Raw genomic sequence first — 27,948 nt, 5'->3', positions numbered from 1 at the left:
AGGGTGGAGCAGGCTCAAGGTCGGCTGCGGAGATCCTGGCCTCAGCTTCCCAGCAGAGGGCTCTTCTGCAGAAAGTGATCCCAGGATAGGGGGCTGCCAAGGGAGTCAGGGATTTGCACCCCAAACTTCAGGTGGTATCTGAGCTCTGTGTGTCCTTCCTACCCACCTCTCAGGTAAGTGGCTTTCCTGGTATCATGGGGTTGGAATAGGGGGAGGGAACAGTTTTATTTTCTTCTTTTGCTGCTCTGTTTTTTCCCAGTCTGCTCTGTTTTGCCCACTGGGCAAGTACAACCTTTGTTATCGCAGAAAATGGCACAGGCTGCTGTTGATGTTTTTTAAAGAACATTTTCAGGATGGGTTTCCTAGACCTTGCAAAAAGTCAGTGTTACAAAATCCTGCAACTTATTGTCAAATGTTCCTGGAAAAAGGTATCCAGGGAGATATAGCAAATGTAGCAAGGTATTAACAATTGATGCTCGTAGGCAAAAAGTATGCCATTGTTCATGTTACTAATCTTTTGATTTTTCCATGGATTTAAATTTTTTAAAGTTTTTTTGGGAAAAAAAGCAAGATATAAAACCATACACACAATGGGAACCAAAAATTGGAAGGAGAGAACACTAAACAATAAAACAAAATCTTCGTGACCTCGAGTTAAGCAAAGATTTTATAAATATAATACCAGAAACATGATCTACAAAGGAAAAATATTTGTAAATTGGACTTCATCAAAATTAAGAACATTTGCCTTTTGAAAGAAACCGTTAGGAGAATGAAAAGACATGCTACTAACTGGGAGAAACTATTGCAGTACACAGATCCAAGAAAAATTTGTATCTGCAATACAGAAAGAACTCTCAAAACTCAATAATAAGAAAACAAACCACCCAATTATGAAAAAAGAAAAGAGGCAAAAGATTTGAACAGATATTTCACCAAGAAGGTGTATGGATAGTAAATAGGCACATGAAAAAATGCTCAAACACATCATTACCTATTAGGAAAATGAAAATTAAAACCACAATGAGATACCATTACACATCTATTAGAATGGCTAACATTAAAAAGACTGACCATACCAGGTGTTGGTGAGAATCTGGAGCAACTGGAACTCTCACACACTGCTGGCAGGAGTGCATAATGGGGGAATCACTTTGGAAGACATCTTAGCAGCTTCTTAAAAATTAAAACACAAACCTACCATATAACCCAGCCACTCCACTTCTAGATATTTACTCAAGATAAATCAAAGCATATGTCCAAAGACTTATACACAAATGTTCAAAGCAGCTTTATTTGTAAAGCAGCTTTATTTGTAATAGCCTCAAACAGGAAACAGCTCAAATGTCCATCAACAGGTGAATGGATAAACAAATTGTGGCATAGACATGCAATGGAATACTACTGAGCAAAAAGCAATGAACTGGTGGATAACTTCTGGAATGGTGGCATGAGCAGCTCTGCAAACCTTCCAGACCTTCTTTCCAGCAAAACAAGTAAAACTGCTAAAAGTTATACATACATAATTATCTATTTATATCTATATTGATATCAATATAGATGTATGTTCCTGGGAATTGTCCTAAGGGCATACAGCAGATGAAGAAACATTTATTTAAGAAAACCTACTAAATTTCAATAAGAATAGTAAGAGTCTGGGACATTTGAGCTACGACTTGCTCCTTCCCTGGCCCCGTGCACCTCCAGCTCAGCATGATGGAAACTCCACTCCCAGCAGATGAAGCCAAGAATGCAGGGCTCCTTCTTTTCTGAGATCCCAATCCTCTCAACTCTGTGTTGCTGGAAAAATTTGTTAGCCACCTGCAAAAGACCAAAGTTGGAATCTTACTTTATTCCACATGCAAAAATTAACCCAAAATGGATCAAAGACCTAAATGTAAAAGCCAAAACTATAAAACTCTTAGGAGAAAACATAGGGATAAGTCTTCATGACCTTGGATTTGGCAATGTATTATTATTATTTTTTCTTTGAGACAGAGTCTTGCTCTGTTGCCCAGGCTGGAGTGCAGTGGTGCAATCTCGGTTCACTGCAACCTCTGCCTCACAGGTTCAAGCAATTCTCATGTCTCAGCCTCCCAAGTAGCTGGGACTACAGGCATGCGCCACCACACCCAGCTAATTTTTGTATTTTTAGCAGAGACAGGGTTTCACCATTTTGGCCAGGCTGGTCTCGAACTCCTGATCTCAAGTTATCCACCCGCCTTGGCCTCCCAAAGTGCTGGGATTATAGGCATGAGCTACCACACCTGGCCTGGCAATGTATTCTTAGAACACCAAAAGCACAATCAACAACAAGAATGGGGGAAAATATTTGCAAATTATATATTGGATAAGGAATTTGTATCTAAAATATATAAAGCATGATTATAGGCTGGGGGCTGTGGCTCACACCTGTAATCCCAGCACTTAGGAAGGTCGAGGCAGATGGATCACTTGAGCCCAGGAGGTCAAGGCTGCAGTGAGTGGTGACCATGCCACTGCACTCCAGCCTGACAGAGCAGAACCCTGTCTCAAAATAAATAAATAAATAAATAGAATAAAAAGAACAAAGATACCAAGAACCAAATGCAATGAAAGAACATTGACTGGATCTTGAATTCCTCCTCCATACTCCCCAAAACTCCCCAAAATAGCTGTAAAATCCATTTTGGGAAAGTTGGGAGAAATAGGAATATGGGCTGGATATTAGATGATAGTATGGAATTATTGCTTTTCTTACTATTATGATTGTGGTTATGTATGAAAAATCTTTGGAGCTGCACACCCAGGTGTTGGGGGTCATTCAGTGTCATGGTACCTGTGACTGCTTTCAAATGGGTTCAATTTTTTTTTTTTTTGAGACAGTGTCTCACTCTGTCACTCTGGCTGTAGTGCAGTGGTGTGATCTCAGTTCACTGCAGCCTTGACCTCCCAGGCTCAGGTGATCCTCCTGCCTCAGCCTCCTGCGTAGCTGGGACCATCATGCGCAGCTAATTTTTGTATTTTTAGTAGAGACAGAGATTTGCCACGTTGCCCAGGCTGGTCTTGAACACCTGGGCTCAAGCAATCTGCCTGTCTCAGCCTCCCAAAGTGCTGGGATTACAGGGATGAGCCACCACCGCACCCAGCCCTAGTTCAAATTTTAAAAAATGACAAAGCAATGAATGAAATAAGGCAAAACATTAATTGTTGAGTCTAGAAGAATGTATGGGTGCTCATTTGCTTATTGTATACTTTTTTCCTTTGTATTTGAACATTTTATTTTTTAAAAAATCAGAGGGAGGCTGGGCACAGTGGCTCACGCCTGTAATCCCAGCACTTTGAGAGGCTGAGGCAGGTGGATCATTTGAGGTCAGGAGTTTGAGACCAGCCTGGCCAACATGGTGAAACACCGTCTCTACTAAAAATACAAAAACTAGCTGGGCGTGGTGGCGTGTGCCTGTAATCCCAGCTGCCTGGGAGGCTGAGGAAGGAGAATTGCTTGAGCCTGGGAGGTGGAGGTTGCGGTGAGCCGAGATCATGCCACTGCACTTCAGTCTGGGTGACTGGTTGAGGCCCTGTCTCAAAAAAAAACAATCAGAGGGAAACATGAAAAAGCAATCACCTGTTGGGTATACAACAGAGCTTCTCTGGGTTCAGGAAATGTAGAAAGAAGCCTGAAGTTGGGGGGTAGGCAGCCCAGGTGGGGCCAAAATCTGGAGCCCTCAAGCTTCCCCCTAGAAGGAAATATGCCAGGGGGATTGGCAATGGGGAGGAGCCCCTTTACCTGGCATCAACCCATGCCAGCAAGGTGCAAATAAGTGGCTTTCTATGCATTTTCTCATTTAATCCTCAGCATATCCCATGAGTCAGGTACCATTATTATCCCCATCAGTTGAGGAACCTGAGTCTAGAGTTAAATAACTGCTTAAAGATCCTTCTCCAATATAAGGGCTGGGCCTGGGCTTCTTGGAGGCCAGGGAAGTCATAGGTTTGTGTCCCCTCAGATCAGCCTGTGGGCAGCCTGACCTAGCTTCTGCCCTGGGGGAAGAGGGGAGGCTTTCAGGAATCAGGACCTCCTCTAGGTAACCAGACCCAGAGGGAATGGGGTTGGAGTTTGAGGCAGGGGCTCTGTACCTGCCCAGACATTGAAGGTCAAGAAAGGAGGTAGGTATGGGGCAAGGAAATTCAGACAAGCTGTGTCGGCCACAGGTACCCAGGGTTGTGACTTTTCAGACCTCGTATTCTGGCACTTCTTCTGCTGTCCCCCTCCTCTCCACACTTGTCACCCTCAAGCTTATACACACAAGCTCACTCTTCCATGCCTTCGCATAGGCTGTTCCCTGAGCCTGGAATGCCCACGGCTCACAAGATGAATTACTATCATTCTTCAAGACCCAGTTCCAAGTGCCTGGCTCTGAGCTCCCTTCCCCACCCTACTTTTTTCTATTAGATTATAATTGATTCCTTGAGGGTCCCCAGGCCTGCATAGGACCTGGCCTAGAAGACAGTGAGAGTTCCATTGATGGCAATGCCTCTTTTTCTTGACCCTGTGGTACTCAGGGACCCTCCTCGGCCCCGGGCTTTCTGCTGTCACAGCCTCCACATCCTGAGTGGTCACTCTCTGTGGGTCTTCTCCCCTCACATCTGGGGTCACAATTTCTTCTATGTCCCCAGCGCCTAGCATGGGGTGGCTCAGAGGTCCCACAGAGAGTGAAGGTTTGTGGTTGCATCTCTAGCGGGACTCATGTCACACCGACTGGGCACCAGGTGGCACTGTCAGCCCAAGTAAGGGTTGGGGAGCCCCAGGCCGTAAGCCTCTGGCTCTGGTACAGCTTGGCACACACAGATGGGGCGGAGTTGTCAAAGCCCCAAATTCCAGAGCTGCTTCTCCTCACCCCATCCAGTGCGTTTATGCCTGATTTTAAAGCTTAGGATGTCAGGGATGGATTGACAGTGGGGAGCCTTCAGTCCCCAAATGCAGACAGGAATAGCAACCTTCACGAAGCCAACACAGCTGAACCTAGAGAACCCAGATAAGAGGGGTCCAGGTGGGCAAGCGGCCAGCTAAGCACCAGTCATTTCCTCCAGACTCTGCCACAAAGGACTGTGTAATGGGACAGCCCCTTCCCTTCTCCGAGTCTGCATCCTTCTGCCTCATGTTGGTAGCGAGAGCTGAGAAAATGGCCAGAGTGCCGGGTTCTGGTCCTGATTCTGGTTCTCGTGTGCTGCTGTGGCCTGTGCCTACTTCCCTGAGCCTAAGGGACCCTGACTGTTAAATGGGGGCTGGACCCAAGAGCTCTGAGCTGCCAGGACTCCAGGATCCTCACTGGGTAGGAGAGGCCTGTGTGTGGGGCCAGTCAGCGTCTTGGCCAAGGACAGGCTGCTCTGGGAGCTGCCAGACGGGAAACATTTTCCGGGAGCCGGAAGGGCTGGCAGAGCCCAGGGCCAGGCTGAGCAACCACAATGGATCCTTGTGTAGAGGTTCAGCTTGGACACACCCACAGGCCCAGCCCCTGGGCTGGGGTGGACCCTGCTTTCTGATCTGCTTCCAGACCCAGCTCCTGAACAACCCAACCTAGGTCTAGAGGCAGGAGCATAGGATGGGCTCATGGTCCAGCTCCAGAGTGATGCTCACAGGCTTGGTGCCAGCGTCTGAATCTCCAGCATCAGCCTTTCTGGAATACTGTTGCCTAAATAACCTTACACAAAATTCAACACCCAGCTCTCCAACCAGAAAGGAGTTCCAAGAGGGCAGGGAGCAAGTCTTCTCCTCAAGCCAACTCAGGGAGCTTGGGACAGACAGTTGGACCAGCCTGGTTTGCTGAAGATCCCTGGCTAGGTGATCCATCTGGGACACCTGGGCTCTAGTCCTGGCAGAGCCTTAGTTTCCTCTTCTGCTCTTGGGAGGGAAGGAAGATTGTAATACTTGTTTAAGGGGACACAGACACTGGGGCGGGGGGGCTTCAAAAACATCTACACAACCATCCCCCACACCACCCTGCCTCAGGAAGGACTCCACCCAAACCAATCCAGGTAGACTTGACTCATCCTCCCCTCTTCCTGCTCCTCCTGTAGTCCTGCCTGAGGCTCTGTGCTGCCTCTGAAGCAGCCCTTGGGAAGCCCTTCCAGACATCATGTGGGCTGCACCAGTTTCCCCTTCTCTGGCTCCATGGGCTTGTATTCATCACTCCTCAGGGAATGGGGTCCTGCTGGCCTAATGCTCACAGTCATCTCAGAAGCTGCTCCTGGGGTCTGTGATTTCACCCGGCTCCCGGGGGGATGCTGCATCAGTCACCTCTGTGAGGTCCAGCAAACTGTCCTAAGCATGGAAGGAGATGATGCACATGAAGGGTCTGCATATAAACTCTACCGCACCATGTAAAGCCACTGTACTAGGATGAAGTGCTAATATTTACAAGATGGAATTTAAAAGAGAAACGCAAGACTTTGTACTTGGATGGAATAAAAAAAAAAGGTTGAGGTCTTAGATGAAAGGAATGCAGTGGGACGTGGCCAGCACAAAGGTAGATTTGATGTCTGGCTGCATTAGCAGAGGCAGAAAGCCTCTGGACTCATCCAACCCTGCTCTCACACCCTCATGCTTGTCTCCAGAAGCAGCCTCTTCAGCTCTGAGACTGCCTTTTGCACACTGAGCTGAGACCAGCCTCTCTTCACATCCCCATAGTCTCCCTTGAGGCACAAAGGGAGCTGCCCCATGGCCTTGAGATTGCCCTATTAAACTGGGAGGAGAGTGGCTCTGCTTCTTCTCTGCTCTGGGTCTGACACCACCTGGGCAGGGCCTACAGCTCTGAAGCCATGCCTAAGAAATGGGAACGAAGGTCCACAGAAGAGCCAGTTGGGAAGTCGTGGGTTCCTCCACTGGTGGGGCTGACCAGCAGCCTGGGAGGCCCCTCATGTTAGGGCTGTGAGAGTCTATAAATTTCTAAATCGATCTGAGAATCTGAGGTTCTGAGGCCTGAAACCACTTGGAGGTGAGAAACTCAGCAAGCCAGGAGCCATGCTTTTTGTCCATCAGCTGTTTATTTTGTGTGGCTTTATTGCTGAGTGTGGATCAATAGACTTAAAAAAGGAAGAAAGAGAGAGAGAGAAAGAAAGAAAGAAAGAAAGAAAGAAAGAAAGAAAGAAAGAAAAAGAAAGAAAGAAAGAAAAAGAAAGAAAGAAAGAAAGAAAGAAAGAAAAAAAGAACCTTTCAGCGGGAGGCAGGGCTCTGCTGTCCAAGGTCACTTCTGTTTATTTTTGTCACTGGGACAACTGGGCGATTGGGAGCCCGGGCAGTGCCTGGAATTTACTCCTGGTTTCCTCCTCCCTACCATGTCCTTGCATTGTCAGCCCTGGGTCCTAAACCCAACCCAGCCTGGGTAAGAACAAGAGTGCAGGCTGTAGAAGTGGGCAGACCTGGGCCAAAGTTCCTGCATTGCCATCTACCATCTGTGCGGCCTTTGGCAAACTGCTTCGCACTTCTGAACCTTTTTCTCTGATTTGTTAAACATGAGCAAAAACATCTGCCTCCAAGGCTGCTGTGGGGATTAGAAGGAAGATGTGTCACATCAGGGCCCTGGTGCATAACAGGTGCTCAGTAAATGTGAGCTCCTTTCTCCTTGCTCCTTGCTCTTTCTTTTCTTCCTTTCTTTTTTTTTTTTTTTTTTTTTTTGAGACAGAGTCTTGCTCTGTCACCCAGGCTGGAGTGCAGTGGCTCGATCTCGGCTCACTGCAACCTCCGCCTCCCGGGTTCAAGCAATTCTCCCTCCTCAGTCTCCTGAGTAGCTAGGACTGCAGGCGCCTGCCATCATGCCTGGCTAATTTTTCTATTTTTGTAAAGACGGTTTTTCACCATGTTGGCCAGGCTGGTCTTGAACTCCTGACCTCAGGTGATCTGCCCACCTCAGCCTCCCAAAGTGCTGGGATTACAGGTGTGAGCCACCATGCCCAACCTTCTCCTTGCTCTTTCCTGTTTTCGGGAGACAGTGATGCAGTGAGAAGTCCTGGACTTGGCGGGGGTCAGGACACCTGGGGCTGCTGGGAAGATTTTGCTCCCTGGCTTTGTGACCTAAGGCAAGTCCCTGCCCCTCTCTGATGCTTGTTTCATTAGCTGAGAAATAAGGCAGGAGTACCAGATAGTCTCTCTAGGTGCCCTTCCCTTTCACAAGCCCTACATAGGGTACTGTCTGGCTGGGTTTTACTTACCTGAACATGGTTGGTAAATGATCTGGCCTGGAAGGCAGGACCCCTACCCCTGACACACTGGGTAACCTAAAACATATCCCCTTCTCCTCTAGACCTTGGTTTTCCCATCAGTGTACTGGATTGGATGCTGTGGGCTCTGTAGCCCCTTTGGTTCTGATTATCCAGAATCCAGTGCTTCTCATGGGGTCAGGTAGGCCTAGTCAGGCCCCAGTTTCTGGACTCCCATCCATCCATGCACCTACAGCACAATCACAGGTTCTACATTCTCCAGGGCGGAATCCACTCTGTCTCCAACCTCATGGTCTTTCCTTCCACATCTTATCCGAGACCCTGATTCCATTCCCCACTCAGCCTCTGAGTGTCTCTAAGCCTTTCTTTCCTGAAATCGTGGGGTTTCCTCCGACAGGGAATCACCTTGACCCTTTCTGACTCATTTCACAGGAACAGAAAGAGTGCTTGCCTGAAGCAAGGTCCCCACATAATGGCCCACATCTAAACGTGCACCGCCTGCCTTCCCACCACCACAGAGGCTTCCCTTTCCTTGAAGTTCTGTGGAAATGCATGGAGCAGGTTGAGCTGGAGGGCCAGAGGACTTCCGTGCAGTGCACATACATGGAGAGGTCTCCAGGGCACTTAAGATTAAGATAGTCCTGCGCTTGGGCGTCCTGAGCTCGAGCCCAGGAGATAAGGCCCTCCTGGGTTGGTCTGCTCCTGGACAGCTGGCAGATGGCAGGTTCACAGCATCACACCCATTACGTGGGCTGTAAAGGTCACCTAGGGTGGTGCATGGCATCATACCCACTGGCAGTGAGGCCTGTGAGCAGTGTCACTGTGGGGCTGTGCCCAGATACTGCCCTCTAGCCGGAAGAGGGCTTCCAGGGTGGAAAGGCCCAGTTCACCCTGCCAGACCTGGCAGGGGCCCGCCCCATCCTGGATCTGATTCTCCTAGAGAGGCAGCCAGGAGTGGAACTCAGAGTTCTCCTCCCCACTGGGACTGCTGTTGGCTGCCCTGCCCACCAGGAAGCAGTGGGAGGAGGCTAGGGAGGTCTTGCCAAGGAGTATCCCTAGAGGATAGGGGTCTCCTCTGGGCACCACTAGTTTGGACCCTGTTTATAATGGACTAGGTCACCACATCGTGCATGGTGGTCAGCATACTCCCCAGCTTGAATGCACTTAGGGAAAGGGACTGGGTCATCCTGAGCCCCAGGGCCCATTTAGGGCTTGGCACAAAATAGATGCATAAAAGCTACTCCCATCTATGCCCTGTTTTGAGTCTTCCCAGCATGGACCCATAAAGGCCCTAGCAAGGGACCTCCTTCCAACAGAAACAAAGAGGCCTTAGAGTGGGTAGACCTTAGTTCTGAAGGATGGAATGCTAATATTAGCCTAGGGGCAGCTCCTGAGGGGAAGTAGGGCCTGTGGAGTGGGATGGAAATAGCCCATGGCATCCCAACAATCCCTGATTCTTTTGCTTGTTTTATGGTCCCATCCCACTCTCTGCATGGATCCTGGGCCCCAGGCCACCTAGACAGGCTTCCTGTGAACGGCTGGGTTTCTAGGTGTTCCATTTCAGTGAGAGGCCTCTCACTATTTCCTACTGCTGGGGGTGCTTTCTTCATCCCCTTCTCCCTGGAAACCCTCCTGACTCCAAAGTCCACTGACTGTGGGACACAAAAGTGACCTTTCCTCTCCAAGTTCTCCAATAATCCCAGTTTTTGCTACTTATCAGCCCACCCAGCCCCAGAGTTATTGGTGCTGTTCGTCTTTTCTGTCTCAGGAGGTTGCTCTGACAGAAAGCAAATACCAGCCTTGGCAGCCTCAGTTTCTCCACCTGTAAAATGGAGATAGTGATTCCTACCCTTCCAGGTGGATGTAAGGATTAAATAAAATGAGTCAGCTCAGAACCCAGCACCAAGTCATCTCAGTTGTCCACACAGATGGCAGGTAGTAAGGCACAGCCAACCTGCACCAAGATGCAGGAGCCTCAGAGCTGGGGTTCTCAGCCCTGTAGAAAAGCTCCATTAAGCAGCTGAGCAACTCACCTCACCACCCAGGCACAGGGAAGAGTAGCCTGGGAATGTGGGAGACCCAGAGGAGGAGGCAGGCACATTATAAGGTGTCCAGATAGGGGCAGATTGAAGACCACTGACCTCCACTGGGGATCTGTTATGTGCTGCACCACCTGCTAAGTGCATCACAGGCTATCACAGGCACTCACCCCCAGTTCTCAGGATCCTAGAGAAGTTACAGTCGAAACTGGCTCTTTCCACTGCCCCTGTACTATAGCAGTGATGCCAGGGTACCTAGAGGCAGGTGAGTGTTCATTTATAGATATAACATCCCAGGTGTGGTGCTCTTTCATGCAGTAAAAGTGAATCTACACTGTAAAGTGATAGGGAGAAAGTGACTTTAAAAAGAGACTTTATTTTGAATTTATTTATTTTTATTTATTTATTTATTTATTTGAGACGGAGTCTTGCTCTATCGCCCAGGATGGAGTGCAGTGGCATGATCTCAGCTCACTATAACTTCCACCTCCCAGGTTCACGTGATTCTCTTGCCTCAGCCTCCGGAGTAGCTAGGATTACAGGTGCCTGCCACCATGCCCGGCTAATTTTTGTATTTTTCATAGAAACAGGGTTTCACCATGTGGGCCAGGCTGGTCTTGAACTCCTGACCTCAAGTGATCCACCCGTCTCAGCCACCCAAAGTGCTGGGATTACAGACATGAGCCACCACACCCGGCCTGAAATAATTTTAGATTAGAAAAGTTGCAAAGGCTAGGGGCCTTCTCTGGAGACCTTCAGTCTTGGGCCCTGTTTCTCATAGACTAGATGGCCACATTGTGCATGGCAGTCAGCATACTCCCCAGCCCGAGTGCTCCCAGGGAAAGAGGACTGAGTCATCTTATATGATTATACCCCTCACCCAGTTAACCTCTTAAATTACTATGCTACGTTTGTTACAAGTAAGAAACAGTAGTACATTAGTATTAACTAAACTCCACACTTTAATTGGATTTCACCCATTTTGTCCTCTTTCTGTTCCAAGATCCAATTCAGGGTACCACATTGCATTTAGTCATCATGTCTCCTCACTGTGGTCTGTGACAGAAGAGACTGACTTTTTAACTGATGGCTTCCTATGGGAAATAGAAGAGAAGGCTTTTTTTGGTGGCTTCCTTCACTTTCACTTTCACAATTTCACGTCACAAAATTCCCATCAGACATGTGCTTTCTCCGGAAGCAGCTCAGCCCTGTTCTCCTTCCATCTTGATGCCCCACCCAGTCCTCAGGCCCTGGACACCCTTTAGGGACTCTCTGCTATCTCCTCTCTCTCCCTCGCTCCCTTTTCTTACTGGAGGATTTTAATTCTGCCCTGTTACTCTGTACGAACCATTTAACACAGTCTTTAAGTATATCAGTGGCTATTATTCTAAGAATTATAGAACACCTGAAATTTTAGTTTTAGTCCCACTCTCTTCCTGAGGCAGAAACTTCATGCTGTCATGTGAGAGAATGGGGTAAATCCTCAATTCAGTATTTCCCCACATTCATCCTCCTTCTGTCTTCCCTGCAGTTCTCACATTTCTTTTGGGATCACTCCGGTTCCAGGGAAGCCAACTCCAGCGGGGAAAACATGACCCAGGCTTGAACAATCCGTGCATCCATCCTTCAGCCACAGTGATTGGGTCAGGCATGGCCTTGTGACCCAAGATGATCCGATCAGAGTAAGTCTCAGGACTTTCGCAGGCACTCTGGTTCAGATGCCCTTTTCTCAGCTTCCTGGAGGCACTCCAGTAGAGATGGGAGGGCAGTGGCCATTGTGTTACTGCAAGTGGTTGTTGAGGAATTTTTACTTGAGGCAGACACATGGAACAATTCTGCCTTTTTTTTTTTTTTTTTTTTTTGACAGGGTCTTGCTCTGTTGCCCAGACTGGAGTACAGTGGCACTATCATAGCTCACTGCAGCCTCAACCTCCTGGGCTCAAGTGATCCTCCCACTTCCGCCTTCTAAGTAGCTGGGACTACAGGTGCATGCCACTACACCTGGCTAATTTTTTATTTTTTATTTTTGTAGAGATGGGGCCTCACTATGTTGCTGAGGCTGGTCTCAAACTTCTGGGCTCAAGCAATCCTCCCACCTCAGCCTCCCAAAGTGTTGGGATTACAGGTGTGAGCCACCATGCCTGCCTGCTTTTTTGCTTTTATTTTTTCTTGACACTTTCCTCTTTTTTTAAAACGTCATAGATAGAGGCTTTTCTTTTAAATAACTTCAATTATTGGTCTTGTTCAATTATTACAACTCAGATCAGTCTAGTTTAAAACTTCAATCTCCTATCCAATTAATGGCAATCCTCCTACCCCAGTCAGGCTAGAATTGTGCTTGAAGGGCTTGCTGTGGAATGGGGAATGGCATGCCAATTACACACTCTGCTCTCTTTTCTGGCCACTAGCACCTGGGGGTGGAGAAGCAGTCTGGTGAGATCTCCTGCTGGCCTGACTTCACTCTGCAGGGGAAAGGGCTTTCTGGCCTTACTCTGGTTCTGTCTGCCCTTGGCAGCGTCTGTGATGTGGTGGGCTCCACAGAGGTGATATGTATGGTTCCTGGCGGATTCAATCCTACCTTGGCCCCCTCATTGCCCAGGACTCCCACAGATACGGGCAGCCTGGCCTTCTTTTACCCTGCCATCTGTCTGTCCCCTAGCCCCTCCTTCAGGTCCAGGGGCCCACTGCTTGGCCCAGTGGCTGCCGGCTGGCTCTCTGGTTCCTGCCCCTCCTCTAACCCCCATGCTCTTTCCCATGGAGCCATGGAAAGTATGAAGAACTGAGAGGGGTGCCTTTATTTTCCTCCCAAACCCACCATACCCTGGTTCTGACAAGCTCTGCTGACCCAGGTGCCTCCATGGGCCTGCTACCTTCGGAACTCTCTGGTCCATTATCTATATTCACAAATGACCCCAGCCTCACAGGAACACAGGCCAGGTCCTCCCTGCCCACAGCCCTGCTTCCTCGCCACACTTTATTTCCACAGCAGCACAGGATGAGCCTGCAGGGTTCGAGCTCAGTGAGCATGCCCGGAGAAGCTCCTCCCCTTCTTGCAGGCACCCCGCAGTCTCTTCAAGCATCCTCTTGGTTGCTTCCTCACCCCCACATTTAGCTTTGACAGGGAAGACAAACATGGAGATTTGGAACCACTGCTGGTTGAAATGTAGAAGCATCAGCATCCAAAGGGACTAGTGGGGCTGGTGGAATTTTCCATCTGGACCCCTCTCTCACTTCCCCTGCCTTCAGAGACAAGTCCCGTCCCCACATCTTTGATCCTCCCAGCAGTAGGTTGGCCCCTGCCTGCCTCAGCTCTGAGAGCCCCATCTCCTGTAAAGGGAAAACAATGATGCATTTACTGAGCTTCTTCAGAGGGCATCTGCCACAAGGTGGCCTTCCTGGTCACGATGAAAATGCGTGCCAGAAAGTTTCAAACTCCTGAGTCCTTGGCGTCCCTTAGTTTGTCCTTCAATCTGACCACATGCTCAGGGTCCTGTGAGGTGCCAGCAGGTGCCAATCCTCTTGGTGACCAGACTTTCCCTGTGGAAGGGAGTATCCCCAGGGCTTTAGCCCCTGGCTTCAGGCTTGCTCCGAGAACCTTCTGTGAGTGCTGACCTCCTGCCTGCCCCACCCCCGACCTGCAGGGTCTCAGATTCAGGAGGCTGAGCGGTGTGTCTGCATTCTCTCCAACTCCCCAGTCAGCACTGGCTCCTCCAGCCATAACTCCGTGGTTCGCTCATATTCTCTGAGGACTGCCCAGCTCAGCCCCACCTTCCTCCTTTCAAATCACCTTACCTAATGGGGAGAATGTCAGGGGTAATATCATTCAGGATTCCGACGAAAACAGATGAAAATGGAAGGTGGTTTTATTTATGAAGGGACTATTTACTAAGTGTAGGGGAACAGCAGAGCTGTCATCACCTTTAGGCCTGAATGGCCAAGAAGACAGAGCATTCTCTGGAATGAGAAAGAGTCACAGAGAGTCTGCCACTTTGAGAGGGGCAGTTGAGTCTAGTTGAGGGAGAGGGCCAGCCCAAGGGAGTGTCACAAGAAAAAAAGCAGTAGTAAGTCCGGGCGCAGGAGCTCATGCCTTGAGAGGCCAAGGCGGGCAGATCACCTGAGGTCAGGAGTTCGAGACCAGCCTGGCCAACATGGTGAAACCCTGTCTCTACTAAAAATACAAAATTAGCTGGTTGTAGTGGCAGGCACCTGTAATCTCAGCTACTTGGGAGGCTGAGACAGGAGAATCACTTGAACCCAGGAGGCAGAGGTCACAGTGAGCCAAGACCATGCCATTGCACTCCAGCCTAGGCAACAAGAGCAAAACTCCATTTCAAAAAAAAAATAGCGGGAATAAATACCCTGACCTCCCTCTCCTCCCTTCCTCTCATCTCCAGCTGGGCCTCTCCATTGACCAAACACAACCTGAAGCCAGAAGCACAGATTGTTGTTAATTAAGGCTGTAGTGGTTATCTTCCTGTAAAGAGCAGGGTGGGAAAGGGTAGGGAATGGAAGATATCCAGCATAGGAAATGCAGTTTCCAGGGAATTCTGCTTTTTTTCGTGAGGTTTCCCTATAAATTACAACCACGGATATCTCTTCTAGCAGGACCAGATTCTCCATGCTGTGGTCAAGCACATCTTATGGCTCATAGCACACATCTCTTCAATCTTAGTGCATATTGGGAGCGCTTTTCTCCTTCCTGTTGTCCTGTGAATCTTGGCCTCCCCTTCTCACTGCATATTCCTTAAGTGGCATGGGTCATTCTTGTGCAGGAATTGAGGGATTGATTTGCGGCTCTGAATCCGTGTTTGATTCTTGCTGTCAGAACCTAAAATCTCTTAATTTTTCCCACTTCTCTCCCTCTCTCCTACCACCATCCTATAATATTACAGCAGGAAGCTCTAATCACAATTCAGCATCCTCTTTTTATCCCTGTGGCTGCATTCCTGCAAACGTCTCTCTGTTTTGGTAGCATGTGGCCTTGACCTAAGGTTTCAGTGCTTGTCTGGTAGCCAGCCCTGCAGCAGCAGGTCCAGCTCCAGGAAATCCTGTCTCCATAGCTAAGGCCAAAAGGAGAGGGAGTGGGGACCCAAATCAGCCCAGGGTATCTGCCTCAGTCCACCTCACCCCTTCCTGGAGACACTGGTTTCTTAATAAATCATGTGTCCTTCAAGGCTGGATTAAATATCAGTTTCCAGCCTGGGTCACATAAGGAAGTTTGGGGGTTTTTTGACATCAGTCCCTGAGCTCACTGCACAGGGTACGTGGCCTCATTTTTCACTGACTGCTGTTTTGCCACTCTCATTTCTGCTATCAGCACCTTGATTTCCTTTGAGAGACTTTCCCATCTCTACTCTCAGTTCAAGGAATTCCTATGTGGCAGACCCCACATTCCCAACTCCAGAGTTGGGGAAATAATCCAGTTAGCTACATGAGACTGGTACTTTCCCCAGAACTACTGGGAAGGTCAACATTTTCTAGCAGGGCTGATGATGTCAAGATGCAACTCTTGGAAGTCACTTTTCTACCACGTGGGGAGAGTAACTTGAGAGGGAAGCCAACACAGAGGAAGAAAGAGTGGTGAGATGGAGATAGATTCCTGGCGACTTGACTTGTGTGCCTGGATCTAGCCATTCCTGAAGCTAGCCATACTCCTGGTTTTCATATTTATGTGAGCCAATAATTCCAAACTCCCCTTTTATGTTTGGGCTTTATTTTATTTCCTTAACACACTAGAGATGAATTTCCATGATTTGCAGCCCAAAGAATCCTGATTAATATACCTTCTGAAAAATTCATTCTTAGGTCAGAATGCTGACCTCAAAGATGTAACTTCCCCCTGGCTTTGGGGAAACATTCCAACACCATCTCTGTTTCAGCTGGATCAGCCTGCCCTGGTAATTTGGCAGTGATGGAGACGGAGGCTCACGTTTGGTTCTTTACATAGGGTAATGATTAATACCCAGTTTCAGCTGAGAATTGAATGGCCCATCAAAAAACCTGGGCAGGAGCTGGGCACGGTGGGTCACACCTATAATCCCATAATCCCAGCACTTTGGGAGACTGAGGCAGGTGGATCATTTGAGGTCAGGAGTTTGAGACCAGCCTGGCCAACATGGTGAAACCCTGTCTCTACTAAAAATACAAAAAATAGCTGGGCATGGTGGCACACGCCTGTAATCCCAGCTACTTGGGAGGCTGAAGCACCAGGATGGCTTGAACCCCAGAGGCAGAGGTTGCAGTGAGCCAAGATTGCACCATTGCACTCCAGCCTGGGTGACAGAGTGAGACTCTGTCTCAAAAAAAAAAACCCTTGGGCAGGATCCTAAAATGCAGCCTAGGTGTGTGCCTCCATTTATACCCCTCACCAAAGAGCAAGACTCAACATTTCTCTTAGAATTGCCCCAAAGTAAATCTTTACCTCAAGGCCTTAGTGAGGAAAGGTTATTGTATTGTAGCTTCCTGTCTAGAGATGGAGTAGTGTTTTACATCAAACAGTCCACAGCAACTCTTTCTCCTCTCAAGCAACCCCAGGCTCCTCTCCTCTCCAGTGAACCCCACCTCCACCTTTCCTGCCCTCTCCCCACACTACCTTTTTTTATAGCACAATTAGCTCTGGGGTTCTCTTCCTTACCCGTGATATATAAGGCTGTGATCTAGCATAGGAAAGGCCATCACCCTGACCCTGAACAAGACTTCGTTCTCAGCAACCTACCTAGGTATATTTTCCTTAGAAGGCATGGAGGAAGTTGTAAATTTTCTTATGATTATGGTAGTATCATTATATAATTTCAGATCTGAATTTTTGTTATATATGAGAAAAATGACTTGATTTTTAAATCATTGTACATTACATAGATGTCAAATTACAATATAAAATGATTTTTATATTGTAAAAATTATAAAATATACAACATAAAAATTATAAATATACAATATAAAATATATAATTTTATATTGTAAAATTTTGTATATTGTATGTATTTATAATTATAATATCAAATAATTTTTTAAATTATGTACCCAGAAGGAAAAATATTAATTTGAAGTCATATTTTTTCCAGCTTTACTGAGGTACAATTGAGAAATAAAATGTATATATAATCAAGGTGTACAATATGATATTTTTACATAGGTATACATTGTGAAATGCTTACCACAATCAAGCTAATTAACATATTCATCACTTTACAGAATTACCTACATTTTCTGAAACATATTTTTTTCCTGTTGTGTGTTATAATTCTTCAGAACCAAATATATACCACACTGCTGAATCACCCCTTAACGGGAGATCAGTTTATGCAAATTACCCAGAGTCCTTTTAACACATTATTTTTCTGCTTAAATTGGTCATTTTTTGCTGTCACTTGCTCCCACAACCCTACAGATGCAGTGGATCCCTCCTGTCCCTTGCCCTAGCTCAGCTTCTGCTTTCTCATAGCCTGCACTGACTCAGGCACCTACCCACTCCCTCTTTTCTGAGTCTTCCTGCCTCATCTCCTGTTTCCAACAGCTTAGCTTCCTCCTCAGATCTCAGGTTCAAATTCCTCAGAGGAATGAATGGCTGGCCCAACTTAATCCCTGTCTTCCAGTTTGGGCCCCAAGCTTTTTGGGTTGAACCAGCTCTGAAATCTCCAGCAAGTCCATAGCTTAGCTGCCCTGAGGCATTCAGCTGTAGATAAGGGAGGTGGAGGCTTGTGGAACAGGGTGAGGGGAGAGCCCTTGAGCAAAATGGCTGTCATGACAAACACTCTGGAGCTTAGTCCATTCAGAACTGGGGGTGACTGTCCCCTTGCCACATTACACTTAGAATGTGGGCTCCCATTCCAAATCCCAAACCAGGAGAAAGCCCTGGATTGAGTGGTACCTTCCTGACCAGAGAAGAGAGACTGGAACAACAAGGGAACATCACCCACAGGGACAGGGGAGGGAGAGAAGAGGCCACAGAGGACATAATCTCCACCTTTGCCTGTAGGCAAGGTCTCCAAGCACAGAAGCTGAGCTATTCCGGGTGGCCTGGAAGGAAGTATCAGAACCAGGTATGGATGTTACAAGGAGGGCAGACTCCATTTCAGCTTTTAAAATATTTTTCTCACAGTCAGAGCTGCTCCATAACAGACCAGGCAACCTTTGAAGGTAATGAGCTGTGTATTTTGGCAAGGTTGTAATGGACAGAATTCCTATAAGGTTGCAGTGGGTTGAATTTTGAGGTCTTTGAGGTCTCTTGCAGCCCTGAGCTTTGATATTTGGAATACTTAGTTGAATAAATGAAGAGTGAATAGCTACTTATTCTTTTGCTGGTTGAATGAAGGTTGATTTGTTAGAGAAAGTGAATGAATGAATGAAATTAGTAGTTCCAATAAATACAGAATGCTTGACTGAATGAAGACTGGTTCATTCATTGATTAGTTGAATGAAGGTTGATTGGTTGGTTGCAAGAAAGAATTCATAAATGTAGGTCATAGATGAGCAGGCTGCTTAAATGAAGGTTTGGTGGCTGATAGGATTCAGTTCCTTGGCACTTGCTATCTTCTCTTATCTTGCCCTTTATCCTGCTTTTCTTTCTTTTCCTTCCAAGTGTAGTCAAGAAGAACTGTTTTCATTTGTGTGCTGGGTGTGCAAAACATTGCAGACTAAAGACTCCTTTTGCATAAACAAGATTGGTTGCCCAGGCACATGCTTATGGTGACTGGTCTAACCTGCTTCTGAACTAATGGGTGATCTGAATTTAGCATCTTGGCCTAGGGAGTGGAACTGAAGGTCACAGCTGGAGCTGGACCTCACATAGGCTCCCTCATGTGTAGGCAGAAAATGCTGTCTTCTCTGTGGGTGAGCAAAGGTTGCCTATTTGCAAGAAACTATTTCCCAAACATTCTTTCAAAGTGCCTAAAATTCCACCAGTAGAATTACACCTTCTTTGCACAACAGAGCTGAAAGGCTGTTGAAGCAGTACATTCCAGCAACCTTTTGCTCAGATTGTTGTGCCTTTGGAGTAACTGTGATCCTTGGTGAAATGTGAATGGAGTCAGGGAAGGGATGCATGTGAAGCCCTTAGTGGCAGGATTAACCAACTGTTGTCACCAGCTCCTTCGGTCAATTTGGTCTATTAGCTGAGCTCAGTGCTCCTAATGGGGAACAGAGGAACCTGGACCCAGGCTTGATAAGCTTTGTAGAGACAGTGAACAGGAAATAGCCTGAGTACTTGAGTACTATCTTGGGCTGTAGACATAGGCAAGGGGCCATGGTGGAATCCTGAAGATGAGGAGCGGCTCTTGAAGGGGACCCACGAAGGAAACCTAAGTAAGGAAAGAGGCCCAGAGACTTTCCCTCCCATTCCCCAGGGTTGTCTTGAGCTGGCTTGGGTGCAAAAAGGAATAATATACTTTCCTGGTCCCCCTCATCCTGCCCCACCTCTGGAACTAGAGAACCAAATAACTTGAGAACTGCATGTAACTTGTGTGGTCCCTCCACCAGCTTAAGGTAAAAACTATGGTCAAATTTTTTCCCCATTAATTGCTTGAGCTCCACAAGATTTTATCAGCAGGAAGTTCAATCTGGCCCTCTGGAGGCCTTCCCCCATGTCACAGGAGTGCTCAAAACCCACAGGGACTACACTAGCTCCTTTCCAACAAAGGCACTCTTGAGTCCCAGTCTTGCTCCATCTTACTGTTCAGAGTCCCAGCAGCTGTGAACACATGACCCCCAAATCCAAGCTTTCATTCACATTCCTGAGCTCCAGCAAGTTTCACCAGGAGGAAGGTCCAGAGGGGCTTCTAGGTCCTCAGCCCCAGAGTTAAGCCTGGCCACCAGTCCAAGGCTCCTTCCTACACCACTGGGGGCTCAGGGGTTCTTTCCTTCCAACAAGTGGGGCTCACTGGGGATGGTCATCTTAGCAGCCAGATAACTTTGAACCTCACAAGGAAAGTGACTGGGCCTTCTTCCATTTGTGCCCTGGGGCTCCTTTGTCAACATCTCACTCCTCCCAAATATGTTGCCTTTTTCTTCAGCTCTGCATCCCATTTGATGTTAGGAGAGGCAGCCTTTGTTGGGCCACAAAAGGTCCTGTTTTGTTCTCCCAGGCGCTACTTACATCTGATAAACTCAAGTGGTGGACAGAACAGAGAGGGCCTCCTCCAAGGTGACTTGCTAAGTCCTCCCCTAAGGACGAAACAGAGAAGCTTCCTGCCCCTGTTACACATGGCCTCCTCCCGGTAAGTATCCCAGAAAGGAAGTGACTTCAGTGACCATTAGTCAGGGACTTTTATACTATGCCACTGGGTTCCTCAGAAAGGACCTCTGTGTGGGGCAAGTCAGGGAGAGGGAGACCAAGAGAAAGTGCCCTCTACACACGAGCACCCCCTCAATACACATACACGCATGCACGCACATGCACGTGCATAGTTATCAGCCCCATGCGACCTTACCTGCCCTTCTTGCCTCCAGTTAACCACTATCAGCTCCTCACCAAAGGATTCATGCAGTCTTTGGGTAACTTTTCCTCTGATTAAAGAACCCTGCAGCTAAAATACGGTTTTTGTTTTGTTTTGCTTTGTTTTTTATTTAGAGACAGGGTCTTGCTCTGTCATCCAGGCTGGAGCGTAGTGGTGTAATCATAGCTTACTACAGCTTTGAACTTCTGGGCTCAAGTGATCCTCAGCCTCCCAAGAAGCTGGAACTACAAATGTGCACCACTGTGCCTGGCTAATTTTTTCTTAAATTATTTTGTTGTTGTTGTTGTATAGACAGGAGTCTGCTCAGGCTGGTCTCGAACTCCTGAGCTAAAGCAATCCTCTGCCTTGGACTCCCAAAGGGTTGGGATTATAGGCACGAACCACTGCACCTGGTCAAATATGTTTTTTGAAAAAAAATCTCCAGGCCAACCACAATGAGATACCACTTCACACCCATTATGATGGATATAACTTTTTGTTAAAAGGAAAATTACAAGTGTTTGCAAGGATGTAGGAAAATTGGAACCCTAGTGCACTGCTCATAGAAATGTAAAATGGTGTAACCACTGTGGAAAACAGTTTGTTGGTTCCTTAAGAAGTGAAACATTGAGCTACCAAGTTGATCCAGCAATTTCCCTTCTAGGTCTATATCCCCCAAAATGGAAAGCAGAGACTTAAGCAGATACTTATATACCAATGTTCACAGCAGGATTATTCTCAATAGCCAAAAAGTGGAAATAACCCAATTGTCCATCAACAGATGAATGGCTAAACAAAATGTATACCCATAAGGTGAAATATTATTCAACTTTTAAAAAGGAATGCAGTACTGACACATGTACAACATGGATGAATCCTGAAAACATTATGAAAGAAGCCAGATACACACAAAAAACAAGTATTGTATGATCGCACTTATATGAGGTACCTAGAAAAGGCAAATTCATAGACAGAAAGCAGAATAAGAGGATTATCAGGGGTAGGAGGAAGGGGAATGGGGAGTTAATGTTTAATAATTACAGAGTTTCTGTTTGGGATGATGAAAAGCTTTGGAAATGGGCTGGGCGCAGTGGCTTATACCTGTAATCCCACCACTTTGGGAGGCTGAGGAGGGCAGATCACCTGAAGTCAGGAGTTCAAGACCAGCTTGACCAACATGGTGAAACCCATCTCTACAAAAATACAAAAAAATTAGAGGGGCATGATGGCGGGTGCCTGTAATTCCAGCTACTCAGGAGGCTGAGGCAGAAGAATTGCTTGAACCTGGGAGGCGGAGGTTGCAGTGAGCCATCATGCCATTGCACTCCAGCCTGTGCAACTGAGCAAGACTCCGTCTCAAAAAAAAAAAACCTTTGGAAATGGATAGTGGAGCACAACATTGTGTATGTACTTAATGACACTGCATTGTACATCATTGTACATCTGAAATAGTTAAAATTGTAATTTTTATATTCCATGTATATTTTTATCACATACACACAATGCCCATGCCACCTTTCTCTGCCTCAAGCAGAGGGAAAGCTTTCCATGGAGCTTTCTCCCTCCTTGGCCGAGCAGTTAGATGGGACGAGAGACACGGGAGCATCCAGCCAGCACCTGCACACAGGAGCAGTCTCTTCCACTTCATCTGCCTACAGACTGTCCTGACCAGACGAGCCCTTAGTGTTTACAGAGTCCACCTCTTCATTGTACAGACGGGAGTGTGATCTGCCCAAAGTCATATACTTTGGTGACTCACTGCCCCATGCTCTCTCTCTCCTGGGCTGGTATGCTGGGAACAGACAACTTTGGGGCTAGGCAGGGTTTCTCTGGGAGGTGATGACATATGACCTCTGGCCTCTGAAGGCTCCTCAACTGGGCTAGGGTGGGGACCAGGATACTGAGAGCTAGGATGGTCTCACACCCAGATGAAGACATAGCCACCTCCACCTAGATGTGATGGGGACACCCCACCTACTCCCCAAGCATTTCCTTAGTCCCATTCCTCCCTCCCATCCTGCCCTGTCCTCCCATGTGACATCACTCCTCTGGCCTGTGTCCCCACAAGACTCCGTAGGGTAGAGAACGACAAGATAGGACAAACTGATAGGCCTGGATGTAGGGTGCCCAGATTAGTTTATCTGTTCAGCAAACTGTCCTTTGCAGGAAAAGCCTGCCCCCGGTGCTGCTGAGCGTTGACTTGGAGGGCAGGCATGTCTGAGCCCTGAGGTCAGGAGAAAACTTCCTACTACTCCAGGTGCTTTTCCAGGTCTAGAATTTCTTGGCCAAGGGACAGAGCTTCAAATCTTTTCCCAGCAAAGCGAGAAAGATGTCATGTCCACAATGTCTGAATTAACAAAGGCAGCTGGGAGCCAGGAGGGAGAGATCAACAGAAAACAGTTAAGATGGATCAGTGCACGGACAGAGGATAGTACAGATGGCAGGTTGGATAAAGGTCCTGAGCCTGCCTGGGATGGGGGATCTGGGAGAGCTTCCTGACAGAGGGAACTCCTAATCTGAATTCTAGGTAATCTATAGGAGTTAGGCAGGCCCAAAGGATGGGAGCTGAGGAAGGTCTAGTCAGTGGGGTTGTTCTGGCGTTGACTGGGGGCCCTGTTCCCTGAGACCCCAGTGTGAGCTGGAATGGGGGAGGGGGTTATAGGAGAAGGTTGCTCTAGGTTCCTGGCAGCGCTATGGGGTAGGAGGGTGGATGGCTGACAGTGAATCTTAGAGGAGAATCCCACACAGCTGAGGGGTGGGTTCCCTGATCCCCCACTATCCTGGGAGGAGCCCTCCTGGCCTGGGGAGGTAGGTCTCAACTGACAGCCTGGCTGGGTGTAAGTACTCTCTTTGGCCTGGTGGCTTTCTTCCTGATGACCTTCAATCCCACTCAGGCCACCCCCTTTACATCTGCCTGACACCCACCCTCCTGGAGGCTCTACTTTTCAACCCAGGAGCCCCCGGCAGCACTGGGCCTCAGTGGGGATGGTGTGGGGGTGTGGGGTGGGCAGGGGTGGCTGTGAGAGGGCAGCTCAATCACAATTTGGAATCCTGGCATATGAGAGCCGGAAGGGACCATAGGGATAGTCTAACTCAAACTTCCCATTTTACAAATGAATACACTGAGATCTAGAACGAGACACAGATAGGGAATTGTCTGTGGCTATTCAGTGAGTTAGAAGCAGAGAAAAAATTAGAACCCAGGCCTCTGATCCCAACTGAGATCCTTCTTTCTCTACCCAGGATCTTACAGGAAGGAAATAAGCATTTTAGCTAGAGCAATGAGTCTCAAACTTGATTAAGTCAGTTCGAGACACTGCATTGATGTTAAATGTGGTTCCCTTAGATTCTTTGGAACTAGTCTGCTGATAAATCCGGATATGGACACTGACGCTTAGAGCAGCCTCTTTCATAAGATGCTGTGCATTCCAGTCAAGCCAGAATATTTTCATAAGAATGTGTTTAGATTATCATTAAAGTGAACGTACAAAACTTAAAAAATTCAGGTAGGGTATCTGCAGACATCCATGAATATGGCTGGAAACTCATGAAACTGAAGAGCCCAGTTTGAGAAATCCTGGGCTGAAAGGCCAGTCAATCCTGGGGAGTGAGTGGGACAGATCGGGTTTAAGCTGCAGTGTCAATTGTGATGGGGCCCAGTGTGGGGCTGGACTCCTGCCCTCTGCCCACTCCATGCCCTAGCCCTCTTCCTCTGATAGGCAGGCCTGGGAGTGTCCTTCTTGTGGTTTCAACCATCTGGGAATCTGCAGGTCGCGGATAGTTCAGAGGATAGCTCAGAGCCGACCTGGGCTGGACCTGCCCCTCTGGACCTTGAGTCTTTATCTGTAATATGATAGTGTGGATTTGCCTGGAGGGATTGGAAGGGATAGGATGGGGAGAAGGAGACAGGGACAGAGCTGTCAGTGCAAACTGGGCTTTTTTTTCCTGGTAGTTGATAAGTCAGCAGCTGAAAAGATAATCTTACCTTGTATTCCACTTCTGAGATGTTATCTTTCAGAAATCACGCTAAAGGAAAAGGCATGGCTCTAGAAAGGACTGATAATCACAACTTAGTTATACCCAGAGCTGGTCCCCTAGCTGGGCAGCTTACATTTTTGTTCATAGATAATCAGCTGGTCCTTGTGGCAATCCTGGGAGATGGGGACCCTCTGAGCTCCCTCAGGCCCATACTTCTTCTTCTTCCAAAGTGATCTCAAGGTGTTATCACTGTCTGTGTTCCCATCTTCCCCTCCCCCCCCCACCAACAGATCGGAGCCCCTCCAGGGTTGCCTCCTTTCTATTCTGTATCCTGAGGGCCCAGCAGCTCACCTGGACCATGGAAAGCACAGAAAGAACTGGCTGAATGAATCAGGAGATCAAGTGCTCTCCCTGAGGCCCTGTAACAGCTCTGCATCTGACTGCCCAGAAGGAAGCAGAAGTGAGTGACAAGTTGGGGGAACCAGAGCTTGCACACCATAGGCCTGAGCACTAGCCTCTGGGGAAAGGCAAGTCCAGCTGACCTTGGTGAAGTTAGGACCCGGGCCGAGGCCACCTCTTCTGGTTCACCCTCTGCTGGCCTCCCAGCTTCTTTGGCTCAGCAACACCCAGGATTCCAGGCATGTTTGCCTCTGGCCTTCTAAAAATACCCAGGCCACCCAGCACCTCCCAGATGTCTGAGCGCTGAGTCTGTGATTTCCCTGCCGGTAATGGGACAGCCCTGGGGTGGGCAGGCGGGGGTGGCTCAAGCAGCTCAAGCCACTCCCTCTGCCTCCCATCCCCTAGCCTACCAGAAGCTGGACCCAGCCCTGCCTCCCAATCCTTGCAAGGCAAAGGAGGGTAGAGGCTTGACCATCTGAACTAGCAGACCTCAGAGATTGTTGACTCCAGTCTCTTCTTGGGACAGATGGGAGATCTGAAGTCTAAGGATTGCTCATGGCACTTGTGCCATTAAGGTCCTCCTCACCCCACTCCCCAGCACTGTGTTCATGCCTGCTGCTGTCTCACTTCCCACATGCTACTTGGAGTCTAGGTCTTAGAGCCCAACCTGACTTCCTCCATGCAGCTGAAAGCTCCTGACAGCAGTGAAGGGGAGGATCCCTGTGGTCTCCATGGTGCCTGGAAGAGTGTCCAATCCAGAGCACACCATCAGTAAACATAGATTGGATTGAACAATGTAGTGGCAGCTGGGGCAATGGGTGGAGCACTGGGCTGGAGGACAAAGCCTCTGAAATCTATCTAGCCCAGGGTCAGCCACTGTGATACTATGCATCCTCATCAATTGCCCTGGATAAACCTGTTTCCCCTGGGCTGGATAGGATGGTGTCTAAGGACTGAGCCAGCTCTGCTGACATGAAGCTGCAAGCTGATGCCCTGCTGGATATTCCTGTCCCTTCTCTGCTCCACTGTATGTCTGGGAGAGATGGCACAACCTGTAGGTTCCATCAGCTCCAGGTTCTCAGCTTCTGCTCCTCCCTCCGTGCTTCTGAACATTCCACCTCTGGTCCTAGCCCCTGAGGCCCAGCTCTTCCAATAGTGCCACTTCCACCTCTGCTGCTGGGTACCCAGGGGTGAATGCATACCTACCTCGCTCACTAATCATGTGACCTTGGGTAAGGCATTGCCCTTTTCTGGGCTTCAGTTTTATCATATCTAAAAGGGAATAATAAGGCCTACCTTAAAGGAGTGCTATGAGGATGTAGGAGATTCCATAGCTCAGATGTCAGGTTATATATCACCTCCTGCAGAAAGTCTCCCCTGTCCTCCCAAGGATGGCTCAGATAGCATTTGTTGCTGGCTCTTCAGTTCTGACCTTCCCATGTTCACACTATGTGGTCATTGGCTCTCTATGCATCCATCCCCCACCAAGCTGTGGGCTCCTCAAGGCCAGGAGTCTCCAGGACCCAGTACAGGACCTTTACAGATGAAGTGCCTGGGAACGTTTTTTGACAGACACAGTGGGTGAGTAAAGCCTGAGAGAAAGGCAAGGGGTTGTGCAGAAGTCTGGGAGTCTGAGTAAGAAGTGGCCTGACTGACAGGGCAAGTTCTGGTGGTATGAATATTGACAGCTGCTTGGAGCTCTTCCCCCATTTCCCTGCTTGGTAAATTCATCCTTCAAGATCCCAGGAGAGCATCTCCTTCCCTGAGAAACCTGGTCACTCTCCCCTCTACCACATTACACACTCCACTGTAGGTGTTCTTTACACACCTGTCTCCCTTCTCAGATGTGAGTTCCCTGAAGGCAAGACCCTGTTGGATCTCACAGCACCAAGCACTGGATCTGGCCTGAGTTAGTCAAGGTTTTGGAGCAGAAGAATGGATGGAGGAAATAATTTCTGAATCGAACTTGGAATTGAACTGCCTGAACTTTAATGCCCTTTCCAGCCTTAGGGATGATAATGAATTACCAAAGTGAGAAAAATGGAGGCGCAAGCTGTTGTCATCCTTCCAGAAGCACCCTCCAAGTGTGTGTGGGTGAAATGTGAGCTGGAGAGAGGATTGACAAAGAGCAGTGAAAACATATTCCTGGACCCCATTCTTTTTTTTTTTTTTGAGATGGAATTTCCCTCTTGTCATCCAGGCTGAAGTGCAATAGCGCAATCTTGGCTCACTGCAACCTCCACCTCCCAGGTTCAAGCGATTCTCCTGCCTCAGCCTCCTGAGTAGCTGGGATTACAGACACACACCACCACGCCCAGCTAATTTTTGTATTTTTAGTAGAGATGGGGTTTCACCATGTTGGCCAGGCTGGTCTCGAACTCCTGACCTCAGGTGATCCACCTGCCTCGGCCTCCCAAAGTGCTGGGATTACAGGCATGAGCCACTGTGCCTGGCCTGAACCCCATTTTTATGTCTGGATTTTTCTCTCTGTTGAAGAATTGCTGCAGAAACCATATTCTAAGTATAAAAGGCCTTTAGATATCTAAGATGATCCCCAGAACCTTGATGTGAATCCATTTACTCATACTTTACATTCTCACTTTACACTTTGAGCATGAAGCCCATGGTGATCTGGTTGTAAAAGGTTTAAAGGTTAATTGGCAGCCAATGTTGGGGGTGAGAAGTTGCTGCTGCAGGCAGGCAGGTATTCACCAAGGCAGCAGAGAGAGGAGGCATCTGCCAGGCTGGTAGAAAGGAAATAGAAAAAGAAAACGGGACGAGAGCGGAGGCTCAGGCCTGTAATCCCAGCACTATGGGAGGCCAAGGCGGGCGGATTGCTTGGTTGCAGTGAGCCAAGATCGTGCACTACACTCCAGCCTGGGTGACAGGGCGAGACTCCATCT

The 27,948-nt window shown here is 48.1% G+C and overlaps 1 long non-coding RNA gene across 1 annotated transcript; it reads left to right on the top strand.

The window, feature by feature from the left end:
- LOC129525606 (uncharacterized) lies at positions 1-27,948 on the top strand. Its single transcript, XR_008670007.2, has 3 exons — positions 1-173; positions 20,318-20,449; positions 24,937-27,948. It is a non-coding gene; the product is annotated as an uncharacterized lncRNA (long non-coding RNA).

The sequence above is a fragment of the Gorilla gorilla genome, chromosome 9 (assembly GCF_029281585.2).
Source record: "Gorilla gorilla gorilla isolate KB3781 chromosome 9, NHGRI_mGorGor1-v2.1_pri, whole genome shotgun sequence".
NCBI classification, from domain to species: domain Eukaryota; kingdom Metazoa; phylum Chordata; class Mammalia; order Primates; family Hominidae; genus Gorilla; species Gorilla gorilla.
The sequence above is the reverse complement of the archived record's forward strand: the minus strand, read 5'-3'. Positions and strand labels throughout refer to the sequence as shown.